This window comes from Heterocephalus glaber, unplaced genomic scaffold (assembly GCF_053883595.1).
Source record: "Heterocephalus glaber isolate CG9 unplaced genomic scaffold, H.glaber_assembly_v1.0 deba00001442, whole genome shotgun sequence".
Taxonomy (NCBI): Eukaryota; Metazoa; Chordata; class Mammalia; order Rodentia; family Bathyergidae; genus Heterocephalus; species Heterocephalus glaber.
The window spans coordinates 12,333,466-12,356,252 of record NW_028258296.1 but is presented as its reverse complement, the minus strand read 5'-3'; the positions used below and the strand labels follow the sequence as shown (position 1 = coordinate 12,356,252).

Below are 22,787 nucleotides of genomic sequence, written 5' to 3'. Positions count from 1 at the left end.
TCTGTCTCTCCTCACATTTACATTATGAGTGATGAGGTCTTGTCCCACCCTGTCCTCTGTCCAGCGATTAGCATGACACACATGATGTGTGTCATCATGCCACACATGATGTGTGTCATCATGCCACAACTCTAATGCATAAATGAATGAAAACACAATTTGAAGCTATTCTACTGTTGCCTTAATTCCTCTGTAAAGACTTGTTTTACAATTACTTTTCACTAGCACATTTATCATATAATACCAGGGAATCCTGTTATTCAGGGCATTAACATGCTTGCTTTTAAGGCTCTAAGAAAATAAAAGGCAAAGAATATCAAAGGATTTTGAAGCTAGAAGGATGTGTTTGGTCTTCGCTTCTCTTTGTACTCTATAGGGTGTTTCTGTCCATGTTGAGGAAAAGAAAGGAGACATACCATAGTCATTTGTTCTGACCTTGAGGACAGGCAAAGCTGCCTGCATGCCAGCATCTGACAGGCCACAGTTCCAAAGAGTTTTTCTAGCTGTTCATCCTGGCTGCATGCCTGGTTTATTTCTGGTTTGGACTACTTTCCCCAGCTTTCTAGGATAAAGATTCAGCTCCCACAGAATTCACAGCACATGCTGATCTGATCTGCTTTTTATTATTTTCATTTCTCCAGATTTGGAGTTTCCCATCTTGCTTTGCCTTCCTTTACCTTCCTCTTATAGTCCTGCCGGGCTGCAGAGGCAACTGACAGGAAGACATGGGTTATGTAAGGGAAGTTCTTTCCCCCAAAGAGTGTAGTAGATGAAAATGTCCATTTCACTTTTGTGACTATGGGTATAAAATGAACGCTTCCCCACTCAGACAATTTTGAAGATATTTCATGTGTCTTTCCAAAAAATAGAGAAATACAGCTTAGGGAAACACATGGAAAAAGAAAACACAGTAATCAAATTAATGAACCAAATGTCTTTCAGTTACAAATGGATTCTTCAGCATAGTGAAGGATAAGGTACACACACACATGCACACGTCCTCTGTGACCTTGCTTGGGCCATTCTGAGATGAGAGCTACCAAACGCATGGACAAAGCTCCTTAAGCCTGACATTATGGGTGGGGAGACAGGCCAGCTCTGACTGTGAGCCTTTCTGCTGCCTCAGACGCCAAGCCCCTTGCAAGTCCCATCCCAGCTTCTAGAGAAGGTCCTATTCCCAAACACAAAGCCCTGAGCAACATTTTAGGATTTTAACTTTCTCAGCCTTTTATAAAAACTAGACCATTTCTGCCCTGCCTTGGAAAACAGTTGTTTATGGATTATATTCAAATGTTTCAACTTCACTCGCTGGCAGATTTTCCTTCCTCCTGGGGGATTAGTTGCTGGCCAGGCTGGGCAGCCAGAAGCCATCCCAACCGTTGCTCTCTGGGACCATCAGCCGGTGACTGAGGTCTTTGAATGCCTTGATGGTTTCTCTCCTAGAAGAGGTGGCTGTGCGTCCCCAGGAGTGAAAAGCTGGCTGCTCTGAGCCCTGCCTGCTTCATGGGGGGCGTCTTCCTGTACCACAGAGGTTGTCGGGACCATGGAGGCCCTGTCTTCCCATCACCACCTCCCAGAGCACACACAGAATCACCATCAGCTCCCCGTCAGGAAATCCTCCTATTTCTGGGCCTCTGTGCACAATTTCCAGGGCCTTGGGTCAACAGCTGCTTCTTCTTCACAGAAAACAAGTCACCCTCCAAGTCACCTGGCTGCCCCGAAGATGCATTCTAAGGGACTACAGCAACAACAGTAAGATGTGGGTTGTGCTTTGAAGTTCACCAAAGGGTTTCGTGTATGTTGTCCCAAATCCTCATTTCAGCCTCTTAAGGTCACTGCTGACATCATCCATGCTGCCCCTTTGCCACGCACACTCCCACCTCAGGGTGCCTTCCTTGCTGCTTCCTCTGCTGAGAACGCACTTCCTTCAGACATCTGCATGACTTTCTCCTTCACTTTCTTCAGGTTTTTGGTAAAGGGCACCTCCCCCAGCTACAATAACTGATATGTCTCCATACACTCATAAATGTCCTGGGTGGAGGGCAACATCCCCCCAGGTAAAAACCACTGATCCACATGCGCTAAAAGCTGCAGTCCCTGAACTGGGGTCCCTGAGAGTCGAGCCTCTGGAGGCACTGAATGTCCAGGAATCTGACATTACAGGAGTCTTTGTCTTTATCTACATTTAGGTGCCTGTCATTTACAATACAGAATTCTGGCTGAAGTACATCTGGCTGCACCGAGCAGCTTTCCCATCCTGCTGGCAAAACACAATTAACCAAATGACAATGGCTTTCACATACATACTGATTCCTGTAATTTCAAGTCTCCATTACTAGATAAATCAACAGCAGAATTATATTTATCAGCAGAAGGCTCCTCCCCTGGCAGACTTTTTGTTAATGTATTAACCCTAGAAGAGTAATGCTTTCCCTCCACTTTGCAAAGCAGTCCACCCGTAAACATGTTGGCAGCCCGACACTGTTTTCAGTGTGCTGCTCCTCTGTGAGCTCTGTGGCCCCCATGTGGGGCAGGTATGGGCTTTGCTGACTCTAAGGTACGGTAAGCAAGGGGCTGCCCCATTGGAGGGCCATGTGGCTCTGGCCCCGCAGGAGAAAGCCCGTGCTGTTCCTATGGCTGCCAACTCCTTATCTGGACACAGCATACCTTGCCCAGCACTTTGGAAAGGGGAGTCTGGACCTGAAGAGACAGAAGGGTTCACATCGCCCCCACCTCCAGTTCTCGGGGGAGACCCCCGTTCGACATGACCAACCTAGGCCACGAAAGTACCTAGAAGCATAACAACCCCCCACGGTCTCTTGAGATTCTTGGCAGGCCTGTTAGTGTTATTTGGATCAGGGCTTCTCAAACAAACAAACCCTCTGGCAATCTTGATTAAATGAACAACTTGATTCCGTAAGTCTGGGCTGGGGCCTGAGATTCCACAGTACTAAACAGCACCAGGAGATCATGGTATACAGCCCCACTTTAGGTATCAGGTATTTGACAATCTGCTTTTAACCCCCTTACCCTTCAGACAGCTCCAAAAGGCATCCTTGCGAGAGGGAGCCGTCCCTGAATGGAAGCCGCTGGTGTACTAGATGCACCCGAGAGGAGAAGTTCGCTGCCTCAGGTAGCTAGGACCCCAAACGCAGCAGAGAGGTCATCTCCCAGCTTCTTTCTGTGCCGCTCTAATCGCACTGTGGCTCCTGCCATTTGCTAGCAGGCACATCTGGCAGTCCTCTTGCCCCTGGGCCAGCAGCTCTGAACTCCAGAGTCCCGCTGGGTCTGGGCCAGCATCCAGTTGCTGACACAGCAGCCAGAGAGTGCTTGGGGAATGCAGAGGAATATGTTCTGCAGCCAGGGGGTCAGCCTGACCTAAGCCGAAGCAATAGGAGGGAACAGATCTGAGGGAAAGGAGGGTCCTGAGATTCGAGGCTGGACTCTTCAAGAGAGACCTGTCGTCCCTCAAAGTCAGCAAATTTGAATAACTGAGGCTGAGGAGCAAATGAGTCACTCTCGAGTCTGTGCAGTGAGCCCTGCCTGTCTCCAGAGGGCCAGCTCATTAGCTCAGCTGAAAGAAATCTTGGCCACTTTCAAATGCCGCAGCTGTTCACAAACACATCCCAGACCAAAGCAGGGGTAACTAAAGACCCCCTTGGTAGCCAGGGCCAGGTAGATTTCTGTTTCTATTCAGATGTAGTTCCCAAATCAGTTCTCCCAATGCCTTCTGTTTTTTACTTTGATCACACCACTCATCTCTTCCCGCCTCCTACTTTTCTTGTCAAACAGGGATAAACAAGCTCCTCTTTACAAAGTTGCTGGATGCTATTAACAGGGTTGTGATGTGAGCATTTAACAGAAGGAAAACTCTGAGAGGTTGCCACAGCCTTGAGGAGCAGTTTTATTTTGGACTAAGTCATTCAAACTGTAATGACTTAGTTTCTTCACCTACATAATGCAAGTAATTTCCCAATTTCTCATAAATTTCTAAAGAAGATCAATTAAGAACATAACTGTTAAAAAAAAATAACTGTATTGTAAACTCCTCACTGTGCTAAGGTTCTATGAACGATAAGGATCAAATGGAGAACTAAACAATTTGTTTGTACTACAAAGAATGCACAATTGCTCTGCCCTGGAGACCTCTATGCTACTGTCTTGGGATTTACTTACAGAGTAAATTTAAGCGCACTTCAAGACAATCATTAGAGAAAATATTCTGTGCCTTGAATTCCTAAAAAATTCAAAGAAATAAGTTTTGCATCAAAGTTCTTTTCTTCTAACAAATAATTGAAATGATGCCAAAAAAAATTCAGGATCACTGAGCTCTACCTTGCTTCCTTCATGCAAATGCAATCTATTCTATGTTCCTCTTGGTAAGCTAATGGCACTCTAAGGAAAACTGCAGTGAGAAATTGCAGCTTCCTCCCAGCCTTCTCAGCCTGCTTGTGCATTTTAATCTTTGCCTCCTGTCAGAAAGACTTTGAGAATATGACCCTGCCCTCCAGACTTGCTTATTATCTTTCTCAGAAATGTGAGTCCTTATTAAAATCCATGTACTCTGTTCAGCTATGGCACTGCTGGCGAACTGAAATTGGAAAAAAATGAAAATAGCAAGCAAGAAGAGGAAAACAATTTTACACAGCCCTTTTGGATCAATAAAATTAGTAATTTTTATCAGGAATAAGTCGCTCATATTCTAGTTTGGTTAGAGATACGTGGTCAGTCAACTTAGCCCAATGGAATCTTTTTTATTATAAGACATAGTCATTGGACAAACATTGCCTGAGTACCTATTATGTGCCTGGCAATGTTTGGTAACTGGAAAGCATAATTGGAAAAGGATGTACTAAAAGCTTCAACTAATCACTTGCTTGGTCTTTGCTGAGGTGGTTTCAGGCAGAGCTCTACTCCCATATGATCTTTTAAAGCAAACAGATGCAGGCATTTTAGTGAATAGTAAAAAAATGTAAAGTAGTTTGGACCAAACTGATAGTCAGCAGAGGACTGGATGGGGTCAATTTAAGCACTTTGAAAGAATTGGAGTAATGCTACGAATATATGTAACTCCCCGGTATAAATTAGAATCATGTAAGAAGTTTTCTAAATCTCCTGATTTGGGGGACCAAACTAGCCTCTAAATCTGTGGCTCACAAAGTATGGTCTCTGGACCAGAGGCATTGACATCACCTAGGGACATTTACAAATGCAAACTCTTGAGACTGACTCAAATCTGCTGAGTCTCAAACTCTTTTTGTAGCCCAACAGTGGATGTTTTGTGTAATCCTACAGGTGAATTTGATGAATGCGTGTTAAAATTTAATAAGTCATTTTAAACTATATTTTCCAGGCGCTCAAATATGCTTATAGAAGGAGTTTATTCAGTCAAGGTTGGAAAGAACAATTGTAACTTACTATCCACCAATCGTGAGATTACCATCATGGTGACTTCTAAAACAAATATCAATGAAGCCTCTCAGAAGCACACGTCAGTGACTCTTTCTTCTGTGGTTGGTCATTTCATTTCATTTGTCCAATATCACTTTGTTTGTTTCAGTGGATGTATATATCTTCTATTTCCTCCCTGATTATATGCTGCACATAGTACACAAATGATAGCATGGAAACATGACTATATCCAAACCAAGAAGTAATTAGTTATTGCACAGTGTTATGGTTTCCACAAAAGGGAAATATAAATGGACAAGTCTCAGGGAAAACTAATTAATATAACCCTTGAAATAAGAAGTATATGCCTATTAGCTCAAAATAAAACAAATTTAGAACATTGTAAATGGTCTAGATAAATAAAGATGGATTTGGTTGCCCAATATACTACAATATCATGAAGTGATAACAATACAGAGATACTTGAAGGAAGAAATTTTTGGAATAAATAAAAACAAGTATACCTTGTTCTGTGTATAATAAGCACATGTAATTCCACCAGGTGAAATCTTTTGCTTCGTTTTGTTTTTTTCTAGTGGTACTTGGGATTGAACCCATGCTAAGAAAGAACTCTACCATTAAGCAAAACACCATCAAGGCCCCATCACCATTTTTTTTGAGACAGGGTCTCACTAAGTTCCTAGGCTCTCAGACTCTTTCTGCCTCAGCCTCCCAAACAGCTGGGTTTATAGGCATTCGTGACAACACACAGCTGGAAACACCTTCAATGGAAATAACCAGTATCTTCACTCACTGAGAGGCAGAAATGCTTAATGGTTACAAGTTCTAATTTTAGATCATATTTCTTGCATTCTTCCAACTAGTGGTAGTATGAGCTTGGGAAAATCAGTTTCTCTGTACCTAAGTATTATGATCTACCACATGGGAAAACACTACCTACTACATAAAATCAAGAGAAATAAGAAATGAGTTTGTAAATTTAAAATGTCAGTAAGCACATGTTAAATGTTAGGTACCATAATCATTATCATAGCTCCTTTGTATCTCTTCTCACATCCAGCCCATCACTCAAGCATTGGTTGACTTAACCAATTGAAAGGTACTTTGAAAGTCTTAGAAATCTTCTGACAGATAGAAAGAAGTGAAAGAAAACACAGATAAACAAGGGCAGCTAGATTCACTATGGAGTGAGGTGACAGATGAGTTTTGCATTGATATAGATTAATTAAAAATATTCCAAATAATGATTCAGATAAATTGAAGGCTATCAAAAGTGTAATAGCTATTTAAGATATTGGTGATATTTAGACTGCATTACAGAAATTAAAAATAGAGGGCCAGGGATTTAGCTCAGTGGTTCCACTGCCCGCCTCACAAGCGCAAGGTTCCGAGTTCGATCCCTGGCACCAAGAAGAAAAAAAAAAGGAATACTAAGATTAGAAAGAATCTTGGCAAGCACCTATCGATATAAGAATACTCAGGATAGTGTCCCTATGAGTCTTAGTACAAGTACTTCCAGCCAAATGAGACTATTTGACAAGATAGCATATTTCAACTTTAAACAGTTTTAATACCCATAAAGTTATTACTATTTTGAGCTCAAATCTGCCTTCGTTTCTTCTAATCACAGGTTCTACTTCTGGTGATTTTAATGAAATTCAAATCTTGCTGGGCATTCTTATCCACAGAATATATCACAGCAAAGGAGAGTTGTGTCTCTGGACAAAACTGATCTCAGTTTCTCTTAGCATTGAAAGAAATACCATATTGAAGTGTACATATGCTAATGAGCTTGCTGATGGGCTTCTTCCCCAGGAGCAGCACCACACGAAGGAAGGAAATGGAAGGTTAGGAAAAGGATCTGACTTTTCAGGAGCTTGTGGTTATACAGAAGGGACCGCTCTTCACGCAAGCAATGGCAGCAAATAATTATAGTTGCTGCGCGGGAAATGGGGACCGGGGTGAGAACACAGTACTTCAAGGAAAGGAGGCAACTACCCGGAGAGTGAAGAGTTCACTGGGTAAGTAATGAGAGTAAGAGGCATGGAACAATTCAGAGAGGCCCAATGATGTTATCGGTGTATTTCAGAGTTCAAAGTGATTCAGAATGGCCCAAGCGCGGACCACCACAGGGAGGTGAACCGAGAGGGAGAGGCAGATACCAGAGTCTGAAGACCGAATGCTCTCAAGGACTCCACGTGGAATGATTCACAACACAGTCCCTAACCTTGTAACCAACGTATCCATGACCTCAAGGAAGGCCACCCGCCCTGTAACACTTGGTACGGCCTTTGAGGGTGAAAACCTGACTCATCATGTCCTTATTTCTTTCCAAGGAAGTGTTATTGACTTTGTTCTACAGAAAGCAACTTCGAGCTCAGTGGAATTAAGTACCTTATCGCAACCTGAACACTATTGGAAGAACACAGAAAATCAATCTCACAATTTGCCAAGCCCCAACTTTTCTAAATGTTTTCCTTTCCCTCTCTCCTGAATTAGAAGATGGGGGGAGGTGATTGTATAAAGAAAGTGCAACCCATCTCACAGGTTCAGTGGAGAGGAATTAATGGATGCAGGCTCCAGTTGCTGGCAGATTTGTGATGAAACGCCCAAAAGAGTACTCTGGCAGGTTCAGCTCCCACAAGACATCTGAACCAAGTGCCTGCTCCCCTTTGGGGATCCTACTGTCATTAGCCTGGGTAAGCTCCATTAAAACACTGAGTGGGTGGAAGATATTCTGCTCAAACTGATACACTGCCAGAAGACTAACTCTGGATAAGGGAAATGTGAGTACAATGAAATTCATCACCCTAATGACTTTACCAAATCTAAGCCGATTAACAGGATGCAAGAACTGAAATCCTTGTGTTCCAATCAATCTTCCAGAAAGCACACTTAAGGGAGAAAAACCCATCAGATATTTTAGGCAGGTCTCTTCATAAAAGCCGAGAATAATCGGAAAAGACATAATACATTGGCAGGTAGAGTGATTATTAGCTAGTTAGTCTTAAATTACCACTCCTTTTGGTAAATAAATGTTTATGTTTACATTTAAATTTATTCCCCGTAGAAAGAGTCTTGACACTTTTTCAAACAAAGGCTCACTCGAGACACAAGATCATCAGAGAAAGCTCTGCCTGAATCAGTTGAAGGTGGTAGGGAAAACACAAAGATGGAGATTTTCATGCCCTAACTGTTACCAGAATGACAGCCTGCAAAGCAATGGGTGAAATGGATGATTGGTCAGATGAGGAATTGATGGCAATCTATCCAGTATTTAAATAGATCAGTTGCAGAGCACTTAGGAAATGATGGCTATGGATAAAAAGAAATGCTAATGAAGTAGCATGTGAACAGAAACTGGGGTGCAAAGGTTGTAGTCAATCTTTACTTACAGAGCTGAGGAATTAAGGAAACATTTGGATGGCTTGCATATCTACTATGTGACTGTAAACAGGAACACATCTGGATATAGCTCTCTGGTCATTCGTTTGCCTGATTAATTTCCCATTAATTTTCCATACCATGAGCTTCTCCTTATACTTTTTTCTCCTTGTACTTTTTTCTCAGTACTTCTTTCTACTACTAACAAATAATCTTTCTTTAAAACAACAAACCATGTGGTTCCTCATCTCCCCCCAGTGGCCAGGTGCTAACACTACACATCTGAGTGAAAATACTGACCACAACTGTGCTAGATATCATCCACTGGTATTTATTATCCATTTTTATCTGCATCTGTGCTCTTCCCCCATCCTTTACAGCTGGAAATCTAACAACTACATTTCCCAGACTTTCTAGCCACTAAGATCTTGGATGCCATTTAGGTTCTGCCAATGGAATAAAATCCTGCAAGATTTCAAAGGCAGGAAGAAATGGAGTCAATCTTCCTGTGGCAATGGTGGCTGAGAGGTGAGCTCTGGGATTTGTGAGAGGTGCAGCATTTTCACTGACTAGACACCAGATATGTAATATGGAAAGATTCTGACACACCCAGCAGCATGTGCATTTATCTGACCTCAGATAAGTTATTTATTTATCTTGTGTATTACTCATAGGAAAGCAGTGAATAGTAATGGTACCTACTGCATAGGGCTGGCTTGAAGACTGCTTGGAGACTGGTCAAGATGTTAGCACTTACTGCTACTTCATATAAACCACTGAGAAGATTGGCATGCATGCACATTCAGTAAAGGTAGCTAACCTGGTGAAAATTTGAAACCAACAGAATATACTTGGTGAAAGAAGAGATTTGATGTCAGAAAACAGATGACTTCTTTGGGCTTCATTTATTTAATGTTCTCAACTGAGAGTGAAGGATAAAAATCAGGGTTCCAAGAATATTTATTAAATGGGATCATGACTTTAGAAAACACAAGGAACTATACAAGTGTGAATAATTATTAGTTATAGGAAGTGCTAAAAGAGTTTACAGGAAAGAGTCACAACTAAATCTGGCAACCTACCAGGGGAGAAATGGCCTTGGAACTGGGCTTTGAGGAATGAGGACATTTTCTTCACATAAAGGGGGGAAATAGAAACCTGCCAGTTTGAAGTAAGACAGAAAGGTGAGAAACTGAAGGGCCAGTATACAATATATAATTATTTTTCTAACATCTCTGTTTAGCAGTCATGCCACATACACTCTGAGAAACAGTTAAGAAAAGAAACCCTAAGTGAAATCTCCTAATTCGCTTTCGGCATAGTTAACATCACTTACAGAGAAAAATAGCTATGGAGCAGGATGCATTGAAAAGAGAAGGCTCGTGGGCATGATTATGTAGCCTACAGAATTTAAGATGCATTCTTTTGTGTTAAAAGCAAAAAAAAAAAAGAAAAAAGAAAAAAGAAAGCTTCCTACTAGCAGGAAAACATCCAGGTATCCCAGATGATAAATATTATTTTGTTGCCAGGATTCCTGTGTTTTTCTCAGCATAGGAAGTTCTAATGCAGGGCCACCAATCACTGAAGAGATGAATGACCTCATGTCAGCTGACTCCATTTCCAACCTCTAAGTGGGATTAATAACAATAGGCTGAGGTTATCTAATGAAAAGGAGAATTATAATTATCATGCAGGTTTAGAGCAGCAGATAAGCAAATTGGCCACAGGCCCATGCACTAAAAATAAATAAATAAATACATTCTGGAGATGATGAGGGCAACTGGAGTCAGTTCATAGTCACATACTTCCCATGAATATCAAAGACAAATCTGTATCTTTGAAGTAGACGTTCAAGAAGGAAATAGAACGACTGCTTGGCACATAGCTCAGCACCTAAAACTGTGCTATTTTGGTCCTCAGTGGGTTTCTGACAAACAATGCCCATTTCCACCTAATTTAAAATCAAGAGCATGTATTACCATATCATCGATGCCTTCTTTAAATTTAGGAAAGCCAACAATTTCACTCTGAAATGCTATCCTGAACACATCCAGTCTGAATGTTCATATTACTTCACGAACACAGGGTTAAAAGATGGTGCAGACAGGAATGAAACACAGTTATCAAGCACAGTGCTTTTGAAACAGGGCTTAAGTAACTGGAAATAGCACCATTTCTTTTGAAAAATGTAGGGAGAGAAACATGAGGTCCATTCATCAGCAAGATGGCTAGAATTCGGTGTTGTGGTTGCTATCCCTATCAGGACAACTGAACAAAAAGACAGGAGAGCTGAGCTGTTTTGCACTCTGTCCCGCTGTGGACTGCAGTAAGATAATCAACTTGAAAGAAACTCACATCAGAAAGTAAAAATCTGAACTCTTACACTTATCATCCATGAAATTTCCCAATTCAACAAGAGCAATCAATATTAAATCACATATGAGAGTCACAGGCAGTTGAACCTTGAGCAGAAGGAGGAGGGCTAGAAGGAAAGTAACACATTCACACATTGGATGCTCTTGCTCTGCACTTGATCACGTGACTAAATATGGGCTCTGGAGTCAGGGCTCAAAATTCAGTCCTGCCATTTGGAACATATGTAACCTGAGTGAGTGCTAGAACTTATTCTAGCCTCATCTGCCTCCTCTAAAACACAGAATAATAATTCTATATAAGTATGTCTCTCACACTGAAAACAAACCCCCCAACACAATGTGAAACTAGACAGAGGGCGGGGCACAGGGGTAATGGGAGGGGACCTGATGAAAGTTATGTTATACACATAATTTTACATCATCCAAAGAGTATTTAGTGAGAAATTTTCAAATTCTAAGAGTCAATTAAATAATTATACACTGGTTAATTCTATGGTTAATTCTATGTGTCGATTTCATTGGGCCATGGTACCTAGATGTTTGGTCCAATATTATTGTGGATATCCTGTGAAGATTTTTTTTTAGATAAAAAAAATTTAAATTGGTAAACTTGCTGGGCTGGTGGAACACACCTGTGATCCCAGCACTTGGGAGGTTGAGGCAGGAGGATCACCAGAGTTTAAGGTCAGTCTGGGCTACACAGTTCAAAGCCAGCCTGCACTCCAAAGTTAGATCCTGTGTCAAAATGCAAAAAAAATAAACCAATAAATGGGTAAACTTCCCCCCATAACGTGGGTAGTCCTCATCCAATTACTGGGAGGCCCAACAGAATAAAGGCTGATCTCCCTTAGCAAGGTGGAATTCTGCCAGAAGACTACATTTGGACTCAAAAAGTGTCTTCTTGAGTCTCCAGTCTGCTGGTCCACCAGGTCACATACTGATTCGTCAGTTCACAGATTTATCTCATAAGTCAATTTCTCTCAATCTCTTTTCTTGCTTCTCTCTGCTCTCTTTTCTTGCTTCTCTCTGCTCTCTTTCTTTGTTTCTCTGTCTCTTTTTCTCATGTCTTCCCTCTACTATATAGTATCTGTGTAACACACACACACACACACCCACACTCTTGTTGTCTCTATTTTTCTGGAGCATTCCAACTAATATATACAATAGGAAGAGTAAAAAAAGTTGGCAAAAGCAATTTAAAATAAGGAAGTGCCACTTTGGTAAGTTTTAGAAGAAAAACCATAGTCATTTCAATGGATGCCATGATATTTATCGTTTGATAAGATTAAACACATGTAAGTATAATTTTAAGAAAATTTATTTTTAAAACCTTTGGATTCTTAATATGTTAAAAAAGTCATTCATCATCAATTATACTGAGTAATATAACATTAGAAGCACTCTTTAAAAATCTTGCTCAAGTGAACACTGAAAATAAATAAGAAAAAGGTCATTTTAAAAATTGATATTGCAGGGCCGGGGGATTTAGCTCAGTGGTTCCGCTGCCTGCCTCACAAGTGCAAGGTCTCGAGTTTAATCCCCAGTACCCCCCCCCCAAAAAAATTGATATTGCATACCTAAATAATCCAAGGGAACTTCTAAAACTTAATATGAAACATAGGGTTCCATAAAGTGACCAAGTGCAAGAAACATATGAAATTAACAGCATTTCTACATACAAAATAAAGTTATAAATACAAGATTTAAGAGCTTTTACTCAAATACAAAATATCATTAGACAATAGTCTAATGAATATTTATTTTCTATTAGAGGCCACAAGAACTCTGCTTGAAATGTATATTAATGCTCTTTTTCAGCAAATTACTTAACAATCACTTTTATAGACAAGATATTCTTAATAGAATATCTATTTTCAAAAAATAACATAATACAATGTCAATAAACATTTTATCCATATTGTATATAAATTATTTTTGGCAAATATTCACTCTTTTCACACTCAACTCCATAGAAGTGGTATACTTCCCACTCCATGAATGTTGGAGTTAGCCATCTAACTTGCTATCACATTATGGTAGGTGACATGTACTTCCTTGCCCTTTTTGCACTTGGTTTTGGTTGATTCAGAGTTAGCAGGTATGAGTCGGCAGAAGCTTGCAATATACTTTCAAAGTTGGCCTTAGTTTCTTGTGTCTTTGCCTTTCCATTAGAAGAATACATCCAAAAGGCCCAACGGTTATCAGTGAGGAACCACACAGGAAGCAGACCTGGACCTAATTTGCAGCGTTGGAACTAAGCCAATTGATCATGACCTGGGTTGGCTCTATCCCAACTGACCTACAGAACAAATGCTCAAGCCACCCAATTTTGGCTTCACTTGTTACACAGCACTGTTATGCAAATTGATGTCTGATACAGATGAGATTTTCCATTTTATTTAGTTTGTCTTGTACTATAATTATTTCTTTTTCATAGTGCTGAGGATGAAACTCAGGAGCCTGCATTTGTTAGGCAGGCAAACTATCATTCAACTATATCCCAGTCCCAATATTTTCAATTTTATTTAACAATATGATATTAAAATTCATATAGAAGTGACACTATTAAGGACTTCAGAAAAAAAATATGGGCAAAGTAACAGTTGGTCTAAACCCACAAGCAACAATGAATAAAAAACAGTAACTACAAAAATAAACAATGAAACACAATGTTTACATATATTAAAGTAGACTTCTCAACACAAAGAGAATGATGAGATTACAAAATAGTGTAGTTATAAATAACAGTATAAAAACCAGAAACAAATCTGGTTATACACAATTACAACTTTGTAAATATGTTTTCATAGGGAGAAAGACTAAAAAACAAATGCATAACAGGCTATTTAAATGAAACTATTATCTCAAGGATTCTTAGAGAAGCAACAAAAACAAAAACATAAAATTTCACTTGTTAAAACTAGGGGGAAAGGGCCTGGGATTTAGCTCAGTGGTTTTGCCACCTGCTGCGCAAGCGCAAGGACCAAAGTTCGATTCTCGGTACCAAAAAAAAAAAAAAACCCACAAAAAACTAGGGGCAAAATTAGCTCTGTAGACCATGCTAAAAGAGTATCAGAACACTTCAGCTAGCATGTGCCCATGTTGAAGATAAGCAAGAAATGTGTGAGAGACATTTTAGGGGTAGAAAAGTAGTTCTAAGTGAACTATGCACAGTCGCTCTCTTTATTGCCAAGTTTGACAAGTCCTCTCCTAGCAGAAATGTAATTTGCATTTATCTAAGACACAGGTATTAAATGAAGACAATGTGTATGGTGGTGAAAGCAGAGACTATGGAGCCAGGGTTCAAATTTCAGCTCCTCCACTTAGAAGCTGTGTTACGTTGGGCCTGTTTTCTCATCTGCAAAATGGGGTGGTAATAATGCCTACTTCTCACAGTTTTTATTAAATTTAAATAAATTCTAGGGACCGGGGATTTAGCTCAGTGGTTTTGCCACCTGCTGCACAGGCACAAGGACCCAAGTTTGATCCCCGGTACCAAAAAAATAAATAAATAAATAAATTTAAATAAATTTATTGATATAAGGCACTTAGAAAAGTGTTTGGCACACAGTAAGCATGATGTATATTGGCTTATCATTATTGTTATTATTTTATTATCATTACTATCTTCTGGTGACATTCTGAAAATATCCTGTGAGTTTTGGAAAAGAAGCCAGAAAGATAGCAAAATGTCCTCAATCCAAAAAATATTATTGAACCTCATAAGAAAACAGCAGTTATTGGCACAATATAGCACCATACTGAGCCACTAAAAAGTTATGTACTTTGTACTTTCCCTTCCTAGTAATTTCACAAAATTTTTATGCTACAAAAAAGTGGATTACATTATAATAGAAGAAACCATTGTAGTGTATCAGTTTAAACAAGAAGGACTAAAAAGCTCACCCTGGCTTCCACAAGGTGTTCTTGGGAACTCTTTGAAGATCTTTCATAAGCAGGGCAAGAATTTCCACAAAAGTATTTATGGTATCATTTATAGAAAATTAAAACAATGATAAATATTCATAACATATCTATCTTACATATCCCTTTTTCAGGGAACTGGGCTAATACTTCAATTATTTCCAATCACTTCTTTCTGCAATCTATCCCATCTTAGTCAATAGCAATTCTATTCTTCTAGATACACAGGCCAAAACCCTAAAGTCATCTCTAAAAATAAGCTTTATTTCACAGCAGTCTTAGGTTAGCAGAAAAATTGAGGAGATAGTATAGAGATAGAAAATAAAGTGTCCCCTATTATCAACATCTTGTGTTAGTATGATACATTTGTTACAATGAATGAGCCAGCATTGATAAATTATTAACCATTAAATTCCTTACTTTTTCAGATTTCCTGAGTTTTGCCCAAACATCCTTTTTCTTTTAGTGCTCATGTTTCCCCAGGAGCTTCTTGCATGTGGCAATTTCTCAGACTTTCCTAATTCTGAGGACCTCACCAGTTTTGAGGAGTCCTGGTCAGGCATTCCATACAATGTCTTTCATTGGGGTTTCTCTGGTGACTTTCTCATGATTAGAAAGGGCTTGTGGGATTGAGGATAAAGGCGACATCATGTCTATAGTACTTTATATCAAGATAATTCATCACCAGCAATGATCACCTAGCTGAAGTAGGGTTTGCCAAGTTTTCACTGTAAATGTGTTGTTTTCCCGTTTCAGAAAAGAGCCACTATAAAGAATCTACACTTAAGAAGTGGGAGAATCTTCACTTTTCAAGGTATTCTAAACATATTTACCTAACAGTTTATGTTCTTTTCTCTTCTTTTTGATGAGAGAAACAGCTCCAGAGTGTTTCACAGTTTCACAGACAGTGCTATAAAAATATTTTCTAGTAATAAATGCCATACATGTTCATAATGAAAAAAAATTGAAAACATGTTTAAGATCACCTAAAATTTACAACCCAGACATAGGCCACCACAGGAAATATTGAGATTCTATCTTCAAATCTTACATTTAAAGAGTTGAAATAATCCTCTACATACATTACTCTACAAGATACTACCACTTACTGGTGGAAAATGTTACATAATTTTAAACAAAGTGTTTTATTCTTTGTTATTCTAAGACCTAACATAGTGTTGTCATGTAGTAGACTTAGCAAATGTGATCCCATGAACTTAGTGACTTCACAAATTTATGAAGCTTCCAAGAAATCATTTAAGGAAAGGAACCACTTAAGCTCAGGACAGTATCAATCTCTTCAGGACAACCAAAGTCACTGGCATAGAATTAATACTTGGGGCCTTGGGAAATTAGTTAACCCAGTAAAGTAATATGTCCTTTCTAAGGGCTACAAGAGAAACTGGCATGCAAAGTGTTTAACACAATGACTGTCATTAACCACTGTTTTTTGTTTGCTTATTTTTGTGTTTATTTCTTTATACATTCATTTATTTATTTCTAGGCATACACTCAATTATTTTTCAAAGCTGTATAATTTTTACTAGACTTTCCCACTCTTTATTCATACTTAATCATTTTAAAGTTTGTTATATAGGCTTACATTTGGACCAAGTGCATTTTAGAACTCAGAATTTGAAGAAGATAACAGAACAAATATATAGCATATTATAAACACCACAACAGGTAGAGGAATATATTGCAATCAAACAGCAATGTTTTTTGTAGCAAAACAAGAATAACCACAATAAACAGAGTGGTTCCTTTTGCATTTATAATTTTCAGTGGTGCCTTTCATGGATCCTTTGTGAACACTCTCCATAGGAGTTTTCAGTGCCTTTAGCCTCAGTTATCACTGAGTGGTGACCAGTTTTTGATTGATTTCTGAGTTTGACAAATTCCTAGAAAATGCAAGTAATAAACTCACACTGCAAAATGGGTAGTGCAAAGGTGTAATATTTTGAATTTTGAGGGATAATTATTTTGTCATCCAAAGACCAAATATATAGATATATAAACAGCCTTCCTGGTCTGTTCTCTGTGCCCCTTTTCACACCCCATCCCCCTCCCAGCCTACCTTTTCTAGCTTCTTAAGGACTAGCTTTAGGTTGATGTAGTTGAGAGAGAGGTCTCATTTTTGGTCTTGCTTGGCCCTAGACTCCCCTTCTGCCTTGATACTAAGGCTGATGTTAACCAAAGCCCTCACTACCGGTACTCAGAAGGTCCCAGGAAGTCACATCTTCTGTGATCATGCTTACCTCTCTTTCCATTCCTTCTCAGCTTCTCGTACGTGAAGATTTTCCTCCTTTCTGGCAAGGCTGGCTAGGCATTAAATCATGTATCCCATTTTATCCAGCATGTCCTGGTATGATAGTAAGGTGATTGCCAGTTTATCTTAGACTGCATACTGCCAGACCAGATGCTTAAATTCACTTTCCTTTTAAGTCAATTATCTATTTATTAAATACTTTGTATATTAGTTAGCTTCATGATACTATGATGAAATACCTGAGATAATCAACTTATAAACAGAAAACCTTTATTTTGACATGCAGTTTTGAAAGTTCCAGTCTAGCATGGGGCAGATGAATTGCTTTGGGCATGTGAGGAGACTGCACATCATGGTGGGAGTGCATGGCAAAGTAAATCACTCACCTCATGGCCAGGAAGCAAACAGAAAGAGAAAGAGACCTGGGTCCTACAATCCTCTTTGAGGGCACACCCCCAGTGATCTAAGGACTTCACACATCCTTAGAGTCCACAGTACCTTCCAATTGTGCCACACCAGGAACCAAGTTTTAACACACGGGCCTTTTGGGGATGTTCACGGAAACCATGGCACTTGGCAAATGTCTTTTAGTCAGAGGATTCAATTAATCGGGTACCTCATGTCCCAAGCCTTGTTGGGTAATATCTGATGGAGGGGGCACATAGTTTACTTCTGAAATACAATATTCTATAATGAATATTTTTCTTTTGTGGGTAATCTTTTGTATGGCTTACTCTAAAAAAACTGAGAAATCACAACTTGATGTCATCTACTTGGTGACAGTGTCCCAGGATACTTGTCACCCAGTCCATCTTGTTCTCTCCTTTGGTGAACCCACATTTTAATGTGCCTTTAAAGTAGCATTCATTGCTAGTCCTTAGCAGATTGTCTGGATCGGAGTATGTATTTATTAAATATCTGGGGAGTGACTAATATTCACAGTTAATTCTAACTGCTATTTGATGAATGCTTTTAGTACTAGTTACTTTGCCAGGCTATAAGCTTGAGACAAGCTAAACAAAAACTTAACTGTCAGGACCTTAGTTCCATCGTTTTTCAACACTCTGATCAAGGTATTTGTGATAGGTGCACTGTTTTGTTTTCCTCTGCTTGTTGAAAATGAGGTAATTTGATATTTTGAATTTCTGATAGCTGCTTTCAGGTGTGTTAACATGACAGCTAGCAAATGAGCATTTTTTAACCTAAGGTTCTGTAATGAATCAAATTCCCTTCTATCTTCCTAGAGTACCAATTACTACATTTAAAACTATAATAATAATGGGCCTTTCATCTATAACTGATGTGATATTAAAAGTAAAAATCAATCTCTTTTGGCTGCTAATATCTCCCAGCAATAGAGAACATTTTATCTGGTAATTATATTAAAACTATAGGATTTATCAGGTGAGTGCGGCTACAAATTCAGTAGGTAATCAGTTGCACCTTGCCATTTTCTGGCTGGGTGACCTTAAGAAACTGTGACCTCAATTTTCCTTTCTCAAAAGGATAAGCTAGTTTACCAAGCACGATGCTTGTAAGCAGGAAAGATGAACAGCCTTCACCCCCTGTGGACATCCGAGACAACTGATGCGTGCATGGGACTTCTGCTCAGCCTCCCAGCAGATTGGAGAGTACAGATTTGGAAAGAGTTCTCTCATCCTCCAGGGGGCAACTCGCTTAAAGATGAGTAACAGGATGTTTTGTGGTGGTTGTTGTTCAATGACTTCAGCGTTTCAGCTAGGAGTCTTTGGGTTGCTAGTGACAAAAACACAGTTCAAACTGAGAGAAGTGAAAAATGGGGTATTTATTGGTTTACATACACAAACTGCGCTGCAGAGGAGGGGAGGCTGACTTCAAAAATGGCTGAAATATCATCAGGAACCTCAGGATAGCTCTGCAGCTCGTTTCTGCTTCTCTGTGTCCTGGTCTTCCTCTCTCCAGGACTCCAGTCACTGACCGATAGACAACTGCATCACAGCAGCTCTGCCACCCAAGAAAAGAGGGCTCTTCTCATCCTTGTTACCAAGAAAAACATAATGGCTCATCTTGGGCCATATGTGCATTGCTTGACTGACCAGTTTATTGGCTAATCATTGATCTGACTTTCTGCTCATCCCCATGGTCAGAAGGGAGGGTTTCATTTCTCTAATAAAGGGGAAGCATAGAGTAAACAAGCAGAAGAGACACCATATATACATACCTGGCTACTTATACACATATAAGTATATACTTATATACTTATAATGACTGTATTACATAACGTATGGCTTCTATATATCCTAAGTGTATGGGTGGTTAAGATGTAGAAATTGTTCTGTGAACATGTATGTATATATTACATGTGTGCATCTGTGTGTATATTTTTGTATATTTCTATATACCAGTTCATGAATATGGATGCATGTATATATTGCATATACATCTAAGGTGTGAGTGTGGGCTTGTCATGGATATCATTCGCATTCTAGATCATAGTTATCCAATGAGTGCATTCTCTGTCTTATACCCCAAGTAGGTTTAATGGATTTGACAATTTATTACCCCCACATGTGTCTGATATCCTTCTCTGGAAAATCATGCATTATGTAGGCCTGAACAATGCCTCAGGGCCCCTTGCACATAGGGTGCTGTGTTTGTAGCAGGGCTGCACAAAGAGGAGGATTATTAAAAATGATCCCTGTGGACTTCACAGGGCAGGGCATTGCAAGACTGGGTAGCCGGACAACTGGACAAAAAGCCACAAGATTAGAACTAAAGGTAGTGAATGCAGAGAAAGGTACAAAATGGATCTACAGAATATGACGCAATCTGATTACTAGCTCAGGCATTAGGAATTTACTGTGACTTTTGTGCCCTTGTGCCAATGAGAGCAGTAGGGGTGGAAGGAAAATGCAGTGCATATCTGAAGTTTTATCTTTGCTCTTTTTTCCAACTCTACATTTTCTCTCTGTCCTATGCAAATTCTTCTAAGGATGTATCTCATCTCTCGCAAAAAAGTGTCCTGGAATTATTCCAACCCACAGTGAGGTCTGTTCCTTTCATTTAGCACGTGTGACCACTATCTCGAGATGTGGCCACCGACTGAGAGTTACTATTTCACAAGCAGACTGAGAAACAGAAACCTCTCTTCTCCAATCGACAAATATATGCCCTCGTGCACTTGGAAAAACAACAAATTATCTTTAAAACGATGATACCAATATGTCCATAAGTAATCTTTCTTATATATCACTTCAGTTGTTTCTTTTTCTAAAGCAGTTTAATAGTTGAAATTTCTTTTCCTTTGTGATTTCACAGATGGGAATATTCAGATTTTAATTAACAATTAAACTGATCAATTTAAAATTTTGGGAACATTTGCATAAAATTGCTCCCCATATACTTATGTAAAACCCAAAGCCAATATTCTCCAATATTGTCCATCTTAGTTACATGTGTACATTTATTTGAATGTGGGGAATGTATGCTTTAATTCCCATGAAAGTCAGTTGTATTCCTTAATTGTTACTATAACCACAATTTGGGAAATTCTGTTACAATATCAGTATGTTATGCACATCTTAATTAGGCTAGTGTGGCCTGTTGGTCAGAGTAACTGATCCTCAGTATTCTTATTTAGTCTATTTGAGGCTTTATAACATTCTCATTTTTTAAAGAGGCATGCTTTAGTCTCATTAAACTCTTAAGCAATTGAAAACACAGTCCTATACTTGACTGCTGAGTTCTGGAAATGTGGTGCTTCTCCTTTTAGCACATCTTTGGGCACCATGTAAAAAGGCACTGGTCCCCACGCACCAGAAGTTCTGTGCAACTCCAGCTCTTTATGGTTCTCTTCTCGGGTCTGAGAGAGACATCTGTCACCCCACCGATCTCCACACAGATCTGGCTGTGGCATCTTACTGACCATGACCTGCAGGTAAGTTGCAGGTTGTGTGTCCTGAGCAATGTCTTCAACATGAGGTCACATAACAAATGAACAAACAAACAACCCACAATGAGTCCATGGTAGGGAACTACAACTAGAAAGTAGACTGAAATTCATTTCCTTTCCTCAATAGGGAGAAGCATTAATACTGAACCCAGTCCTGGGGAAGCTAAATTCTTTCTATGTTCAGGTCTGCTACAATTAATAATTTTAAATGAATAGCTAAAACTTATGTTAAGGAGAAAACAGATTTCACAGTATAGCGCCAAGGACATATTTTGTTTTGGAAAATCACATGCGTGACATAAGCTTTTTACCATGTCCAAAGCGAACTGATAATACAGAAACTCTTATTCATAGCTGTTAAACTGGGGTTGAATTATTGATATAAAAATGATATAGCAGGCCAAACTTGAGCAGCTAATGGGTCAAAAATTAGGAAGTGGGGCTCAGGAGGAGTACAAGATCTGTTGCGAAATCAATGTTGCTCAATTTTAGTTTAGTGATACCCTGTGATTGTTATCAACACAAATATACGTACTGATAATGAATTCTGGATTCTATGACCAGCAGAGATCCTCAGAATTTCAGCGCTAATCCAGTGAGTTGGCTTTAATTTGCTTCTCAAGACCTCCCTTTGCCCAGGGATCAGAATATTACCTTGCACGGATTCACAAAGGGAAGGGGGACATGGAAAAGAATGGGAAACAATCACCCACTGCACTGCATTCAGACTGTCATTATTACAGTGGGAAGGGTATTTTGATATTTTTGAATTAACATCTCTACAATAGTAAGTCTGAATTCAAATATTCAGTTTGAAACATAAGCAAGGTGCCATGTTTATCTTTCCTGTGTTCCTTGTACTTTTTATTTTCTGTATGTCCTTTGAAAATTAATTGTTCAAATACCAGATAAATTGATGACCAAAAGGAGTCTAAATTGGGAGTGATTTACTGTAAGTGACATCTCCAGGACAGAGTGTTACAGAAGCATAACACTCCCTATACTTCCAGTTGGGCCATTCCAAAGGCATCAGAACTCATGTGATTTTTAAAAGACAACCAAAGAATTTGATTTCGGTCCTAAGCAGGCCTACTCTCCACAACATCAATTGAATCTTTGACCTAATTCTGCTGAGTCTCATTCTGCCTTGTTTTAGACAATACTGAAGAGACATTCTTCCTTGTAATCATTTCAGCTCATAAAAGTCCATGTCCAGCTGCAGCAATTACTGCCTACCTGAAGCAATGGGCAATAAAACCATCATCAGGGATGATCATGTTTGCAGATGATCAGTTCAGGAAATCCATTAATGGGATGTCTACGTATGATTTTAAAACAACCTAGAAAATTTAGTGGTTTTTAGAAAGCCACTAAATATACATTTTAGGAGAGAGAAACTTCTGAGAAACCCTTAAGGATCGTGGTCTTGAAGTGAGTAGATTAGTGTGATATTCTGACTCCATTCAGCCAAGTTATAGACAACTCTCTGGAT

At 39.3% G+C, this 22,787-nt stretch overlaps 1 protein-coding gene across 6 annotated transcripts in view; it reads right to left on the bottom strand.

Moving 5' to 3' along the window:
* Nucleotides 1-22,787, bottom strand: part of St6galnac3 (ST6 N-acetylgalactosaminide alpha-2,6-sialyltransferase 3) — a 523,837-nt gene that overhangs the window by 269,568 nt on the left and 231,482 nt on the right. The window contains exon 1 of one of the 6 annotated variants that reach the window (XM_021255513.2): nucleotides 3,031-3,933. The exons of the other annotated variants lie outside the window; for them this stretch is intronic. The gene's annotated coding sequence lies outside the window, so the exon portion shown is untranslated. Of the gene's footprint in view, nucleotides 1-3,030; nucleotides 3,934-22,787 lie in introns of those variants that run through there. 6 annotated transcript variants of the gene reach the window in all.